The sequence below is a fragment of the Semicossyphus pulcher genome, unplaced genomic scaffold (genome assembly GCF_022749685.1).
Source record: "Semicossyphus pulcher isolate SPU_LCO1_2020_fin unplaced genomic scaffold, fSemPul1.0.p SCAF_10, whole genome shotgun sequence".
NCBI classification, from domain to species: Eukaryota; Metazoa; Chordata; class Actinopteri; order Labriformes; family Labridae; genus Semicossyphus; species Semicossyphus pulcher.
Genome location: NW_027211604.1, coordinates 24,655,220 through 24,670,850, shown reverse-complemented (window position 1 = coordinate 24,670,850; position 15,631 = coordinate 24,655,220).

The following is a 15,631-nucleotide window of genomic DNA, read 5'->3' as shown; positions in this document are numbered from 1 at the left end:
GGGAGTGTAGAGGCAGAGGGGATGTGACAGGGTCAACACAGCCACAAAGACAACAATGGCAGAAAGTTTGCAACGATCCACGTCTGTATGATGTGTCATTGCCACTGCACAGCAACAAACATGCCTGTCAAAATAGCTGTAGACAGATAAGTTCCATCGCAGTTACATCGGCAAAGCTTTCAATTTTCCAGTTGATCAATGTTCCAGCCGTCACCTATGGTCATGTCGCGGATACAAGCGGCTGAATGAGTTCCCTTCAAAGGGTGTCTGGGCTCAGCCTTACAGATGTGGTAAGGCGCTCAGATATCCAGGGGGAGCTAGGAGTAGAGTCGCTACACCTTTGCACCTTTGAAAGGAGCCAGTTGAGGTGGCACCTCCCTGTGTAGGCTTTCCGGGCACGTCCAACTTGGAGAGACCTCTGGCCTGGGAACACCTTGGAATCCCCCAGGAGGAACTGGAAAACGTTGCTGGGGAGAGGGACACCTGGGTCGCCTTGCTTAGCCTGCTGCCACCATGACGGACGGATGAATGGATGGATGGGTAACATACCAATTACTTTTTTAGGACCATGAATGAGAAGGGCCTGTGTCGCAGCCTGAGATGGGATGCACAAAGAGTTTGGACCAATCTGCAGAAGATATTTGTGCATCTTCTTATCAGCTCAAACTTTTGGCTTTTTTTAAAGAGTTTATTCTTAGTTTCCTCTCTGTGTGTAGTAATGAAGATGTTTTTACACACAGGGATGGTAAACATGATCATATGATGAGTGCTAAATGGCCCTGCAGTCACAACTGTACTATATGGCTGCCTCCCCCTGATGAATGAGGCGTTCATAGGGCAGTAACTTATTATTACTGCAGTATTAGTCCTTTGATCTTCCAGCAGTTTGAACCCTGGAGATTTTTAGAGGGGAGGCTTGTCAAAATAGCTTTGCAGATGGGATCGGGCCTGGTCTTGCCCCGGCTATGAGAAGAGGAGGCCTGGAGGTGTACAGAGGCAGAAGTGTGCAGGGTAACCAAGTACAGAGGCATCAAAGTGTAGTCTCTTCAACCTCTGGATCCTTGTGTCTGAATGGATCAAACAAACTCTGCTGCTTAAAAAGTCGGCCGTAATTTAGTGGTACTGCCCTTGAATCCTTGCTCAAGAGTCACGATAAAACCCGGGATGTCGTTCCTGGCCAGGACATTCCTCTATTAATGACAAAGGCGAGTGGTGAGCCTCGCTGTGAAACATGAAGAGGGAGAAGAGAAGGGAACAGAAAGCAGGAGAGCGTCAGAGAGGTTAGAGGGTTTACTCGGAGGAGTGGCAGGCGAGGCCAGAGGGCGACCCACATGAGTCCTGTCTGTCTGGTCCTTCAAGGTCAGGTGTACCAGGTCAGAAACAGCACTGTTGACAGGAAGATTGGTAGCTCTCCCTCTTTTTGTTGTCATCGGTCCCTCACATTCCCCTCCTGTTTACCTGCCTGAATCTCTTCCCACCCTCCCATCCTCTTTATCTGGCACATCCCAGCTCTCATTGTGCGCGCTGAGCCGCTGGCCCTCTTTAAGATCTGCATTAGAATGTTGTTTTTATATAGCAGCAAGCGGAGGCATGTGGAGGCTCTTTTGAACTGCTCGGCAAACAGATGGAGGTTTTCACGCTGCCTTTATGAGATTAAGTGAAACATTCCCATAAAAAAGACGTTTCCCCGAGTCCCTTCACCCTCTGGTGTCTCACTTTCTTTTTCTCATTCTGCCTCTTTTACTTTCTCTTTTTATTTTTCTGGCTCGCCTCAGGCTTGGGCAAGGGCACGCTGCTGCTGAGAGTTAAGTGGAGAGAGGACAGGTTTGTGTTACCAATAACTACTTCCCCAGGCGAGCAGGCGAGTGCGAAGCATCTCCCAGAGTTTAGAGCAGACCGGCAAACAGGTCCTGTGAGTCCGACACTGTAGGCAGAGGGAGTGAGTTCTTGTTTCTCCTCTGCAGAATGAACCTGTTTAACTCTGACTCAGGTGGGTCAGTGCCAAGTGCCCCCCCACCCCCACCCTTCTCTGGCTTTTAACATGGGTTTGACAAAACAGATTCACAGGGCAGACAGTGTGGCTCTAAAGTATGTAATTCACAAGGACACAATGAGAGTATTTAGACTCAGGTTTGCACAGGGGATGGCCTAATAGCTATCGAGCACAATTTAAATGGTGTTTTGTGATTGTTTAATGGTGACCCACGTTTTCTAAGAAAGCTTTTAGAGAGCAGAGAGCCCCTCGGGATGAATCACAATAAGTTCAGTAATCCCCAAACTGTCCTCTAGCACCATCATCAGATCACAATTTTCATTTGTCCAACTGTTCTGTATGTTCAGCTTTTATTTCAATCATAACACAGCTGAAGTATCATGGTGAACATGCTAAATACCCTTGCTAAACATTAGCACAATAGCATTGTCACTGTTAGCATATTACCATGCTGATGTTAGCATTTAGCACTGTTGTGTCTAAGTGCAGCATCACAGAGCTGCAGTATGGCTGTAGTTTTTTACAGATATACATGACAGATAAACTTTACACAAGGTGTCAATATGAATCATCCATCAAGCCTACTTAAAGCTAACTTCCTGTTGCTGCCACAGGCCTGTTACAAGCACCTCCAATCATTTCTTTCATCCACACCAAATGTAATGATTGGGTGGCCAACCTGCCTGTCGTCATGCATACCTTCATTCCTGTCTGCACTCTGCCCTTTCACTCATTAGGCATGAGCGACGTCTTCCACAAGCTAAAACAAGCGAGCTGGTTGCATAAGAACGGCAGAGATAAGTCGTTTGATAAAGTTATCAATCTGATAAATGTGCTCTCTCTCTCTCATGGGCTCATCCTGCACCACAAGCCAGGCAGATTAAAGTCCTTCAAACTCTAGCTCACTCTTGTCGATTTTAAAGCACTTTAAAGAAGATAATATACCGTGACCGTGTCGGGATGTAGTACAATTATGACGTTTTATTTAAAGGAGCAGTTCGCCCCTGTAAAAAGCCGCTGTCAGTCACAGCTGGTGTTCTCTGTAATCGATAGAAGCAATAATATTTTAAATTGGCGCCATAGCTGTGGAGAAACTTCTACAAACAGCTCGTGGTTTCGCCCATTCTATATTCCTACATCACCCAGCATGCATTGTGCCCCTCCCTCTGAAAGAAACAGCCCATCGAGAGGCACTGGAGTGAAACACTACCGTTTTCGCTGCAGGCGACGGCTCAGAGCGAGACAGAATCCGCAATACGATGAGAATATACCGGTGGATCGTCTAAAACATCTTTAGGTCGTCAGTCGACATTTCAAACCTGACGAGAACGAGATATGACGTCGGAGGCGGCATCCTAGATTGAGGAAGTGTAGTTCAGCGAGCTCCCTGGCCTCCGACAGATGAGACGTTTTAAGTAGTCTGGCGAAGGTTTTCCAGGGCCCATTGGAGAAGCGGATAGCGCCCTCCAAAGGCACAGAGAGAAATTGCATTTTTTCCTACCATAATGGCATTAGCTAGGAATTTAACATGATCTATACAGTTTTACCATTTGAATACTTGTTCTCCATCACAGCTACCTGTAACGTATGTTAGGTTAGAGCCACTTAAATTATGAAACATGGTGTGCTGCTGTAAATTAAACTAACCAACAGCATGTTACAGTGAGGTGTGAGCCGCAGCCCTCTGTTGGCCGGTGAAGGTACTGCAGATGGGCTGCAAGAGGTGATTTACAAAATGTAAAGCTTTTATTTTTTAACTTATTACAAATGACTAGTGGTCCTTACTGGCTGGTTTGCAAACTGTGTTGTGTATGTGGATGGATTACGCCCACTTCAACATAACGAATGGATTGAAAAATGCTTCATCTTAGTCTCAGGTGTCGATCAGACTATGTTTGGTAATGGCTGATATATAAAACTGTAGAAGTGATACTTCTGCAGTTTAACAAACCAACAAGTAACATGTATAACTTACCTATAATATAGTATTTCTACACTGTGATATTTCTACTTCTACTAAAGTAAACTCTTCTTACACCACGGCCAAATAGTGATTGAAATGCATCTGTATCCAATTTTTCTCTTATAACCGCCCACTGGGAACGTAGTCGCCCTGAGGTGTGAACCAGTAGCTGTAAAATCTGTTTTTCGTTGCTTGTAAAGAGCTCCCATAAATGTCAAAGATGTGTTAGGTCTTATTTTCATAAACAAACGTCCCATTGACGTGACTGACGTGTGATTTGCATCGACATCCTGTAGATGTGCACTGACAGAGGAGCTTTGTGTGCCTAAAAAACTTTTATTTGTATGTAGATTTACCTCATTTACCGACAGCGTGTGTTCAGTTACTGCGCTGGCCTCGTGTGTGTGTGCGTGTGTGTGTGTGTGTGCGTGTGTGTGTTTGCTCTGCAGAAAGACACGGCTTACTGCTCGGCCTGTTCCAAGAATGAATTCCTGGAGGCTTACAAGAGCTGTTGAATGAGATGGAGGGCTCAGGGCAGGAATGATGGGAGGGGAGGAGAGGAGGGAGGCTGCTTTACTCTGTAGGAGGGTTTTCAGGCTCTCACTTACAGGCCTGATTAAATAACAGGATGCTTTATGAAAACAAGAACATTATCTGCCTCTTAAAAGGCCGGGAAAGGCCCTCTAATTGGCTTCCCCTGAGTCTCTTGTGTTGCCGCCCGTCGGTGAGAGAAAAGATCCTCTTCTGCGCCGCGGCCACAAACTGAGCGAAACTTACACAGGACACTTTCTCTCCCTCCTGTAGATCTGCTCTGATCAGCGCTACAGGAATGTATCATCACACTGATACCAAGCCTACAAAAACAGGCGTCTTCTTCCACTCAAAGGAGGATCATTCCCACCTCAATCTCTTGATTGAGTGCGATACAAACAATAAAGAGATAGTGGCTCCTCTGTGGGACGGGACGGCGTCTCATGTGGAGACTTTCACCGCTGACGTTTGAGAAAAAGGCCTCTCGATGTTTGGAGAAGGAAGCGTCAGAGGTGGAGTTTGGTATGTTCCCTGTGGGATCAGAGGAGTCCACACATCCAGGATCAAACTGTCCCGCTCTACAGCAGCCATAAAACACAGGTGGTTTATTTAATTATACGTATCGCAGTCAGCAGCTGCTTTAATTAACGTTTATCAAGACAGTTATAGATGTCATTCATTTCACAACTATTTCACACAGCTTAAGGTAACTTTTGTAGTACACCTGCAACTCCTTGACATTGGTGTTTCCCAATGTATCAATGCTAACCATGCTAAATAAGTCCATTCAACGTCCCACTGGAAGCAGCACATTTCATACCTTAAAGGGGATCTCCGATGAAGCCGTTAAAACAAGTTAGTGGATAAGGAGACGTAATGTCAGTTTGGGGCCAAAACAAATGTAATAGTAATCCTTTATTCAGACATAACGTTGGCGTCAGGAATAATTTCATACATAAGCATTTGATAGCACAAGGTTTTGATGGGCGGTGAGAGCTAGCATGGAGGGGGGGTCGGTTCAGTTGAGCCTCCCCGAGGTGTCGTGGGTCTAACTTGCCGTAACACCGGTGAAGGGAGGTGCCCACTTGGTAACCTTGGTGACGTGCTGGCTCTCGTTGTCCATCTAACTACAAGTTTGAGTTGTGGGGGCCAGTAGGAGCCATGTGGTAGGGTAGGTAGGATCAGCGATGTCAGTACCTGGAGCTCGGGGGCTGCTGAAGCTGGCAATGCTGCGTGGGTTGCGGTGACGACTAAAGGTCATGTATTGAGATGAGGGCACGAGAGGAAGAGTTTCCTCACTGAGCGCTCATTATCATTCGGGCACAAGTATATTTTGTTAGATAGTTAAATCTAATTATCTCTACAATCAGTGTGTGAAATAATTGGTTTTATTTGCACATCATGCATTTGCAGATTGTTTCTTGTGTCATTTTATAAATCTTGTACAGAGTACGAGAGTTTAACGATGAACATCTGTTGCTCCAGCTTCTTGAAATGAGAATATCTGATGTTTTTTTGTTTGTCAGGTTTTGTTCTGTTGGTCCGACGGTTTTCAGACGTCACAACAGGCTCTTGCTGATATTCTGTACAATTAGGGATTGGTTAATTAATTAAGAAGATAACCAGAGAATTATTGATTAATTGACTTGGATTATTAACATTGTTATATATATATTATATTCTAATAAAAAAGGCCTCTGGTTAAGCTCAGCGAGTCCACAGCCCACGCTGCGGCGGCCCGGGGTTCAACTCCCAGCCTCGGTCATTTGCCGCGTGTCATCCCCACTCTCTCTGTCCTCTCTCTCATATAAAAGGCCCAATAAGTAAATACATAAGTAAATGAATATGTCACCACTGTGTGTGTGGACTGTGTAGAAAATATCTGTCTTTAATGCCCTCCTATTGGTAGTCCTATGGAAGACAATCTGGCAGACGTCACAGCAGATTGTATCATGTTTCACACAGCATATTCCATAAGTGTGTATATTTGCGTATCATGCTTTAATTTAATTATATTATATACTTAATAAGCTAATGATGCTACATTTGGTTTGTCGGGTGGATCGGGGTGGGATAAAAAGACGTTTGTCTCTTTACTCAACTTGAAGCTTGAACCAGGAGACAGAACAACATTTGTATAGATACAGTTTCTTTATAGTTTAAGGTTGGTAACTCATTTCAACACTTTGTTTCACGTATAAATCAAACAAACAAGATGGAACATGTTAAACAGTGAGCTTTAGAAGTGCTCTCATGCACATGGTTTACTTTTGCCTTTAGCGATTCCATGCTACCCCCTGCTTTCAGTCTTTATGCTAAGCTAAATGAACCCTCGTGTGGCTGTAGCTTCATGTTTAGCATGAGACTGGTATCAGTCTTCTCTGTCAACTCATCAGGAAACTAAATCAGTGTATTTCCCAAACTGATGAACTCTTCCTTAAAGGAGCGGCGCAGCTTGTTTACTTTGTCCATCCTCTTCCTCTTCTGCTTCTTTCTTGCCGTTAACCCTCTACATGTCTACGTATGGGGATGGTTGTACTGTACATGCAGGGTGAAACAGGAGGTCACATGGTGGCGTGTGTGCGATGGGGTCGTGCCTCCATCATCACAGCTGTCACATCAGTCTGATCTGCCCCGCGGGCTGCCCGGCTCTTTGATGTTGGAGGATGTGTTTAGCAGGCGATAGCGTATCAGATGACTTTGGTCCTGCTCTGTCACCTTTTGCTTTGCATTTCAAATCTGTGACACGGTGCAGCCAGGGCCCTGCTAACGAGAGGGGCGAGAGAGGGAGGGAGAGAGAGAGAGAGAGGGAGGGAAGGAAGGAGGGAGGGAGGAAGGGAGGGCCGAACTTCAACACTGTGAGTTCTCTGAATGACCTCCAGACAGAAAGATCGGGTTCATAACTTTTTCCAGTGTCTTTCTCGAGAAAGGTGGCCAAGCCCAGGCCCTGGTGTTTTCTCTGTGTGTGTGTGTGTGTGTGTGTGTGTGTGTGTGTGTGTCAGGATGAATGGGAAGTAGAAGAAGCAGAAGAAGGAGGAGGAGTGTGTGTGATTCAGGCCCACCCCCCTCAGGCTCAATACTTTTCCTGAGAGTGTAGAATCTGCTCACCTGCCCTGACATGCCCGCCCCGGCCCCTCCTGCCCCCCCCCCCCCCCCCCCCCACCTCCTTTTCATACATTACCCCCCACCCCCCCTCCTCCCCCCTCCAGCGGCCCCACATCAAAGTCCCCCTGTGAGTAATGGATACCCAGCAGGGCCACACCCGTCCCTCTTCCAACCAACTCTACTGCACAACCAGTTGCAATCACATACACACACACACACACACACACAAACACACACACACACATACAGCAATGATTCACACACAATTAGACTTAAGTACACAGCTCCACAGTGAGGTAAACAATACTTCCAGCAGAGCTGTGTGTGTCTGGCTGTTGTAATGTTATTTACCAAACGACACTTGAAACCTTTTGGTAAAGCGTGCCTGCAAAGACAAACTGAATGTCGGAGTGACGTCAGGAGGAGAACTGAAAGCTTCCCTTTATTATCTGCTGTTGCTCAGAGTGTCAAACGAACCGTCTCATAATTATTTGGTTAGAATTAAAACACATGTAGCAGGGCGGACAGGACTGTTGGTTCTGGATGGATCAGCTGATGTTAAAGCAAACCAAAGACCTCATTTTGTTGGAATCTATATTCTATGGTTATATTGAATATTGAATAAGGGTGTAAAAACACACACTGGGGCGGCTTAACGGCAGTGTAAATATCAAAGGCTGCATGACGGCGGAGCTTCGTTACAGCGCTGAGGCAGAACCGCGGTGTATGTGTCAGCCCTGTGATTGACTGGCGGTCAGTCCAGGGTGTCTCTCGTCCAGTGACAGCTGGGATAGGCTCCAGCCCCCCGCGACCCTGAACAGGAGAAATGGAGTAGATACTGGATAGATGGGTTAGTTATTGAAATAATAATCGTTTTCACAGCAAACACAGTTGGTAAAAGCATTAATATGACGATGATGTAAAACATACACGTGGTGAGGCTATTTTAAATCTCTTTCAGACAAAACATATTTAGTAATATTTTAGAGACGACCCTGTGAAATAAATACATAAACACAGCTGGTGTCGTCAGGTGAGCAAATTCAAGTTCATTGCTGTGCAGTGATTCATTGGCTCTATGGATGGTAATGTGGGCCATGTGTATCAGTCAATCAGTCCACTACTTTGACCCGCACTGAAATATGCCAGCTATTGATCGAATGGCCATTAGAGCGTGAATCTGACTCAGTGTGATCCCTTGAATTTGCCACTACAGGGCCGCCCTGAGGCTCAGTTGGTGGATACCCTCTTGGTTTTAAAAGTGAAGCCGATGTGTAAGAGCCTGAAACCTCTCTTCTTTGTAATCGTCAACAGGTGTCGACTCGACTGTCCTATTGCACGCCTTCCAGAAAATGAGGCCACTTCTCACTTGATTTATTACCTCAGGAAACTTGTTCATAATGACTTCATGGTCTCAATCACCAGTTTGAAGTCTTCTTCAATTCCTCATGATGTTCCTTTTGTAACGTATGGCCCTATTTAAAATGTAATAGAAATAAAACAGGGTGTGCTTTAGGGCGTGGCTACCTGTCAACAAGTATAGAGATGTGGCAATTCATATCAACCCTGTGCTCAAAATTATGGTTATTTCTGGCTCAGAGAAACCAAGATGGCGGCGGCCACGATGCCAAACTTGAGGCTTCAGAGCAGCAGTCCAAAAACCAGTGGGTGACGTCAACCTGGCTACATCATGCTGTTATACACGTCTATGGTTGAAGCAAATATTGAAGCGATGGCGAAGTTAAAAGCAACAGAGCTACGAATTAGGCGGGACTGTATTCTTATGATCTTATCATGTAACAGGCTGCAAACAAAGATGCACACATCCTGCTGACTTAAAGGGACGACTAATTGGCCCAGTTTCCATTAAATCAACACAGACTTCACCTGTTTTCGCTGCCACTTAAACCCCTCCTCCCCCCTTTTTTCTCAAGCAGCAGACCTCGCCCCCGTCTGCTCCTCATTTAGCCGTGCGGTGCGTCCCAGTGCCTCAGTTCGGGTTCCAGCGTGCCGGGCCAGTCAGGAGAAATGACAGAGCAGAGAGTCGGCCTCAGACCTGCAGGCCGGAGCTCTGTACTCTGTCATTAGACACTTTAATGCAGCAGCACCACAGCCTCACTGCTCGCCTCCTCCTCCCACTCCCTCCATCTATTCCTCTTTTTTCCTTACCTCGTTCACTCTCACTCCTTATTCCCACACTTATTATTCCATGGTATAATTCACTCGTGCTCTGAGTGATGTGGACAGTCACAAAAGGAAAAGGGGGTTAATAGAGTCTAGTGCCATGCTTTAAAGAGGCAGATAGGGGACTCATTGCTGCATATGATTGAATTGGAAGCCACAATAGCCTGCTAAGTAATTGATAAAGTATAGTGAGCAGGTTGTTGTAGCTGAATGGAACCCCGGAGTTTAAAAATAGTCCGTTACACTCACAGTTAGCACTGCGTCCATAGCAACGGTTAACTCTGTCACTGTCAGAGTCTTTTCCATTCCCCGTCTTTAAACGCCGCCGTGTCCCGTACTGTGTTCTGTTTAGTGTTTGCTTCATGTGCCGTCTTCAGTTTTGTGGACTTCTATGTCGCAGCCTTCAGCCTTTGCGTCGTTTATCCTTTACTGCTTTCTCCCTCTGCTCTGTCACTTTTCTTTTTTTCCTCTGTAAACAAATCGACGCCAAATTTACCGGACTTCTTTCGGCGGATTGATGTGATTACAGTTAGTCCTCCAGATTGTGTGATTAGAGCAGCATCCCTGGCAACGGTTTGTTCTTCATAGCAATGGAGAAATAACAGACCTCGGAATACCGTAATTAACCAATCAGAATCAAGTATTTAACACAGCCGTGTAATAACAATTTAATATAGGGTTTCATGTTCATAATAATAACCTATCAATTTAAAAATGCATTACAAATTAGTTTCAATCCAAATTTGAAATATTGTTATTTATGTTTGTGTAAACTTTCCTGATATTCGGTCTGAAGTTTCTCTGTGATTTTTGGATATTCATCACAAACATCACAAAATTCAGACAGCAGCTATTTCACTTTTTAAACCCAAGTGAGTGTTGCCCGAGGTCGTCCGTTGTCGTCTGTGAGAGGTTATTGCCGGCAGTTGATGATCTATTTTTTGCTGTAGGTGTTGAGCCTCGACTGAGGGAGTTCGGCTCAGTAATAATATAGCACTAGCTAATGCCACAGAGCCATCGTGCAGACCTTTAAGAACTGATAGGGCCATACTGAGTCTTCTATGGATGCTTAATGGGACGAAACGTTGCTGTAATTCTGCCCCTTTAATGCAAAGACTTAAGTGAAATCTGCTATCAAAGGTCGAAGGTTATAAAGCTACGAGGTCACACTTTGACTCTGAATATAGACCTGTATTTATAGATGTTTAAGTAATGCAGCAGATGTTTGTCCATGGCAGAACTGAATGTGTCTTTATTGTCATTATCACCCTCTGTGTTTTCTCTGGAGCATGGCTGCAGATGAAGGGAGCTCTCCGTGCCGTCCACACCACATTAAAGCACTACAATCACCAAGATGTTAACAGGCGAGGCGATCCTGTCAGGCGACGGAGAAACCTTGGCTCGTCCCTGATGTGAAATGAAGACGTCAGGGCAGCGTAGTTTGTATCTGTCCTGTTGAGAACACACTGTGATGCCAGAGCCGGCTCGTAGACCGCACTTCAGCAGGGATGAAAACAAACAGCAAGGCAGGGCCCCGAGCAGGCCACCCAATGCTGGAGAGGGCAGATCACTGACTCCACTCTGGTGTTTATGCAAGATGAGCTGTGGTTAATACTGCAGTCAGTCAAGTGCTGCTCAAAGTACAGCGAGCGTGGAGCCTTGGTGTTTGTTTGTGTGAATCATTTTATCCTGTTTGCTTCAGGAGGTTTCAAAAACCACTTTGTGTAAAAACTTGATGTGGTTTTAGCAGCTTTTGACTTATTCTGATGGAACAATCACTCGTTTGTAGAAACATGCTGACTGTGAGCAGCAGCACCGATCAAGTGTTATTTGGAGGCTGGATTGATTACAGCAGATGCTCATGATTTTTGTCCCAACCACTGACTGTATATAAAGATGGATGACGTGTCTCCAGCTCCTCTTGTTGTACAAAACTGAAGTTGCGCAGTAGAGATTGGCGGGTGGAGCCGCCGTACCCGCTTCCGCTAACCAAAACACACACTTAACTTACAGGGCAAAAAAACAGCAAAGATCCCGCACGCCGGCGTGTTTAACAGCAGAACAGCTTTTTGTGTTGGTCTGAAGCAGACGTTCACAGGTATGTGAACTTCAATGACTGTAGTGATTGTTTTAGTTACGCTTCTCCTCTCACCGTTCGTCCTCCACTCTACTAATCAGGAACAGATCGGCTGATAAGAACTAACTATAATGACAGAAACCATGTTTGAGAAAAATGTATTTGGCATGTATTCTGATTTTATAGTTTGACTCATGTCCCACTTTGTGGAGCCGTCATGTCATCCTTGTTTTTATACAGTCAACAAACGAACAACAAACAGTCTGTTGTCCCAACAAACAAGAAGTAATGATAAAACTACAGAAAAAATGCACATTACCAAATGCATAAAACAACTACAACAATCACTAGGCTCTTAAAGGCCTAAAGACTCTGCGAGCCCCCCACAACACCACTGACTGTGAGCAAGTAAATAAATGATCAGCTGTTTGTTTTTCTCTAACACAGCAAAGTCTGCAAGTCTAAGGAAATACTACTGCACATGTGAAAAGAGATTTTATTTCTCCAGTGAGAGTTGGTGAAATATCAAGTGATGTCACTTGAGTCAGGTTTTGGTTGGGCCTGATAACTACAGGCTTGAAAATCAGGGGGTGTGGAGTTACAAACAAGGCAGCCTCTCAGTCCCGCTCCTCGTCTCTGCTTGAGGACACACGAGCTGTGAGCACTTTAATGGTTTTACCCTATAACCTGACTTCTGATCAAACTGAATAGAATAGAACGGATGATATTCTCTGATTTTACTACATTCATTTGGATTATCTGTCCATCATGAGCCTGACAGATGTTCCTTTACTGCTAAAAGCTTACACTGTTCCCGTGCACTACTGCACAAAAGTCAAATCATAGTGATGGTTTGGTTGTGATGATGCAGCTGTGAGGAAACAAACAAATAAGTATTGACAAGTTTGGGAAACTTCTTGCCTCCGTTTAGAGAAATTTCTTTGGCAGCTTGAAAGCAGAGAGACGTTTTGATTTGATGACTGTATTTAATTGAGCCGCTCCAGTTTCATGCTGCTGCTAGTACTCATGTTGGCTCACTGGACACTTTAATAGAGCAAAGCGGTTTAATGTTATTAAATACACATGTGCTCTTACTGCTGTGTAAAACAGGGACACACACGAGTTCAGCAATAAGCCTTGGTGATCATTTTTCTGATGTGTACAATATTTAGATTTGAATCGTCATGTGACCTCGTGCTGCCTCTCTCTCTGGCTCTGTGACCTCAGGTGTGTTTATGTTTGGGACAGCTCCTCTTCACTACCTGCTCCTCCTCAGCAGCCTCCTCTGAAACTCTAAAAACTCAGCCTCCGTCAAAAACCCCATCTGTGTTAAAAGTAGAAGCAGCCTGTTGTGGAGTGCGCGTTGTTTGTTAGTCTTTCACTGATGACGTCTGCCCTGTATAACTCGGAGCACCGCAGTCATTTCCGAAGCTGCGATTGTTTTTGCTCGGATGCCAAAGAGTGTTTAATCACGTGTGTCGAGCTGCACAGAGGGAGGACGGGTGTTTACCCGACCACAGCCATGTCTGTTTCACTTCCGACCAAAACAAACCAGAAGATGTTGAAACTCTCGTGTTAGCATCCGAGCTGCGCTCTTCATGGCGTCATTAAAGGTTAAATTTATCTCCTGTTAATCATGGAATGAGACTCAGTCGGCTCAGTGGAGGCTTGGCGACCACTCTGTGGTATTTCTACTACTAATACTGAGGTATAATAAGACCACAGCAGCAGCCCGAGGAGAGATATATCTTAATATATTCTTGAACTGTCCAGGACTGTTTGAAACGTAACTGTGTGTATTTGTGTGTGTGTGTGTGTGTGCTTGACCACAAAATCGGGCTTCCCTGCATTTATTCCCCCGATTAGAGGACGTACGAGCTGCGTGCTGCGTAGGGAACTTTTGAACCCCAGGTAAAGCAAATTCCCACATGTCAAAGATCCAGTTTTTTTTGCCCCTGTATGTGACCGCACCCCGTTTAAGCCCGTGCACGTACTACAATTACCGTTTGAAAGACGCTGCTGCAGCAGAGCTGGGAGCCAGATCAAAGGAGGGGATATGTTAATCTTTTATTTGACCTCGTTCTGACCGTCGATACTATGTTCTTTGGATGGCAGCAGCGTTTCTGTTGGACAGTGTTTCTAACTCCCTACTGGGCATGCTCACAGACTGGCATTTAGTGTACACATTGCTTTTAATTTGTAGGAGGCATCTGACTGTCTGTGCACCATAGACTGTATAAAAAGATATATATATCCATATGTACAGTCATTGCTGTGCACACACAGGAAACGTTTCTTCTTTTAAAGTGTTAAAAAGCGATCAGTGATGCCAGCTGACACATGAGTCTCTCATTAACCTGATAAATGGATGAACTGAGTAATGCTTTTACTGGAATGTCTTATTTATAATTTGTGTGTGTGTGTGTGTGTGTGTGTGTGTGTGTGTGTGTGCGCGCGCTCCTTCCTCCTCGGCCCTGTAGGCTACAAACCAGTGTTTGGTGTTGTGTTTGACCCGGCTTATTAGCTGTTTAAACCTGTGTCTCTTCCTCGTTAGGTGTTGGCAGATGTCTTAACGCTGGTGATGAGGTATTGATGAGCAGGCAGCTATTTGATTTCTGGGAATGCCCAGGAAAGTATTTTGCGTATTGCAGAGCATGTTGAATTCAAAACAACACGCAGAGATCAGGCCTCAAGACAACGCCAGGTCAGCTCAGCTCCTGTCACAGAGGAGCTGGACAGTACAGAGACAGTACATGCACACACTCACACACACACCACAGCTCATGATGACTACAGCCTTTAGAAGATACAAACTTCCGTACTCACTGGGCCTCATTCACAAACAGTACGCACAGATCTGTGCTTAAACCGTGCAAACAAACGTCCTCAGACGATGCATACGCACAAATGATGAAGGACCGGCTTTCTCATAATGTAAGCACACCTTTAATAGACAACAACAATGAAACTGTACTAATGCATTGACCAAATTAAATTGTTAATTCTAATGAATTCATTGTTGCAATGAGCACTGCTGTTTATTTGAGCAAAGTGTTGTTCTTGACTGACTTGCACTCGTTAATTACAAACCAACACTTTGAATTATGAATGAATGACCTTTAGGAGCCGGTTCCTGTTTAACATCATCACTTTCACGCTCAGTGGACAAATTCCAGATATGAATGATTCGATTAGTGCAGCCGGCCTCTCATCCTGCGCCGTCAGACCAGGTGCTGCTTGTCCTCCACCTGTTTGGTTTACAAATGTTGAACTCAGAGACTCAAAGACAGCAAAATGCACCGTGATCGTTTCCATACACTCGAGGAATTATCTGCTACAGCTTTACCCGGTCCGTTGTGACCAGCTGCTTATGGTGGCTGATGTTAGCCAATGTAACAAAGTGTTTGTAGATATTTCTAGGGAACAAACAAAGTTGAGATGGTCTGCCCCCTGACCCAGCGACACCGGCCGAGTCTATTCTTTTTATTGTTTCACTGTTTTTAAGTTCACAAAGACCCTGCTGCTGTCATCTGTGCTTTGCTGTCATAAAGCAGAAGTTACATATGGTTGCTGTAAACAACATTACATCAGTAATGCAGTGCTGAAGCTTCCACAGTAACTTATACGTGGTAATATGTCAGTGTGTCAACAGCTTCTTTCTGCTGCCCTCAGATAAAACAAAAATCTGTTAGAAGTCTTTCATGCCATCAAAGTGTCTGCTTGCCTGCATGTAAGGTATTTCCTGTTGAGGTGTGTTTTTAATAACTCTATACAATGA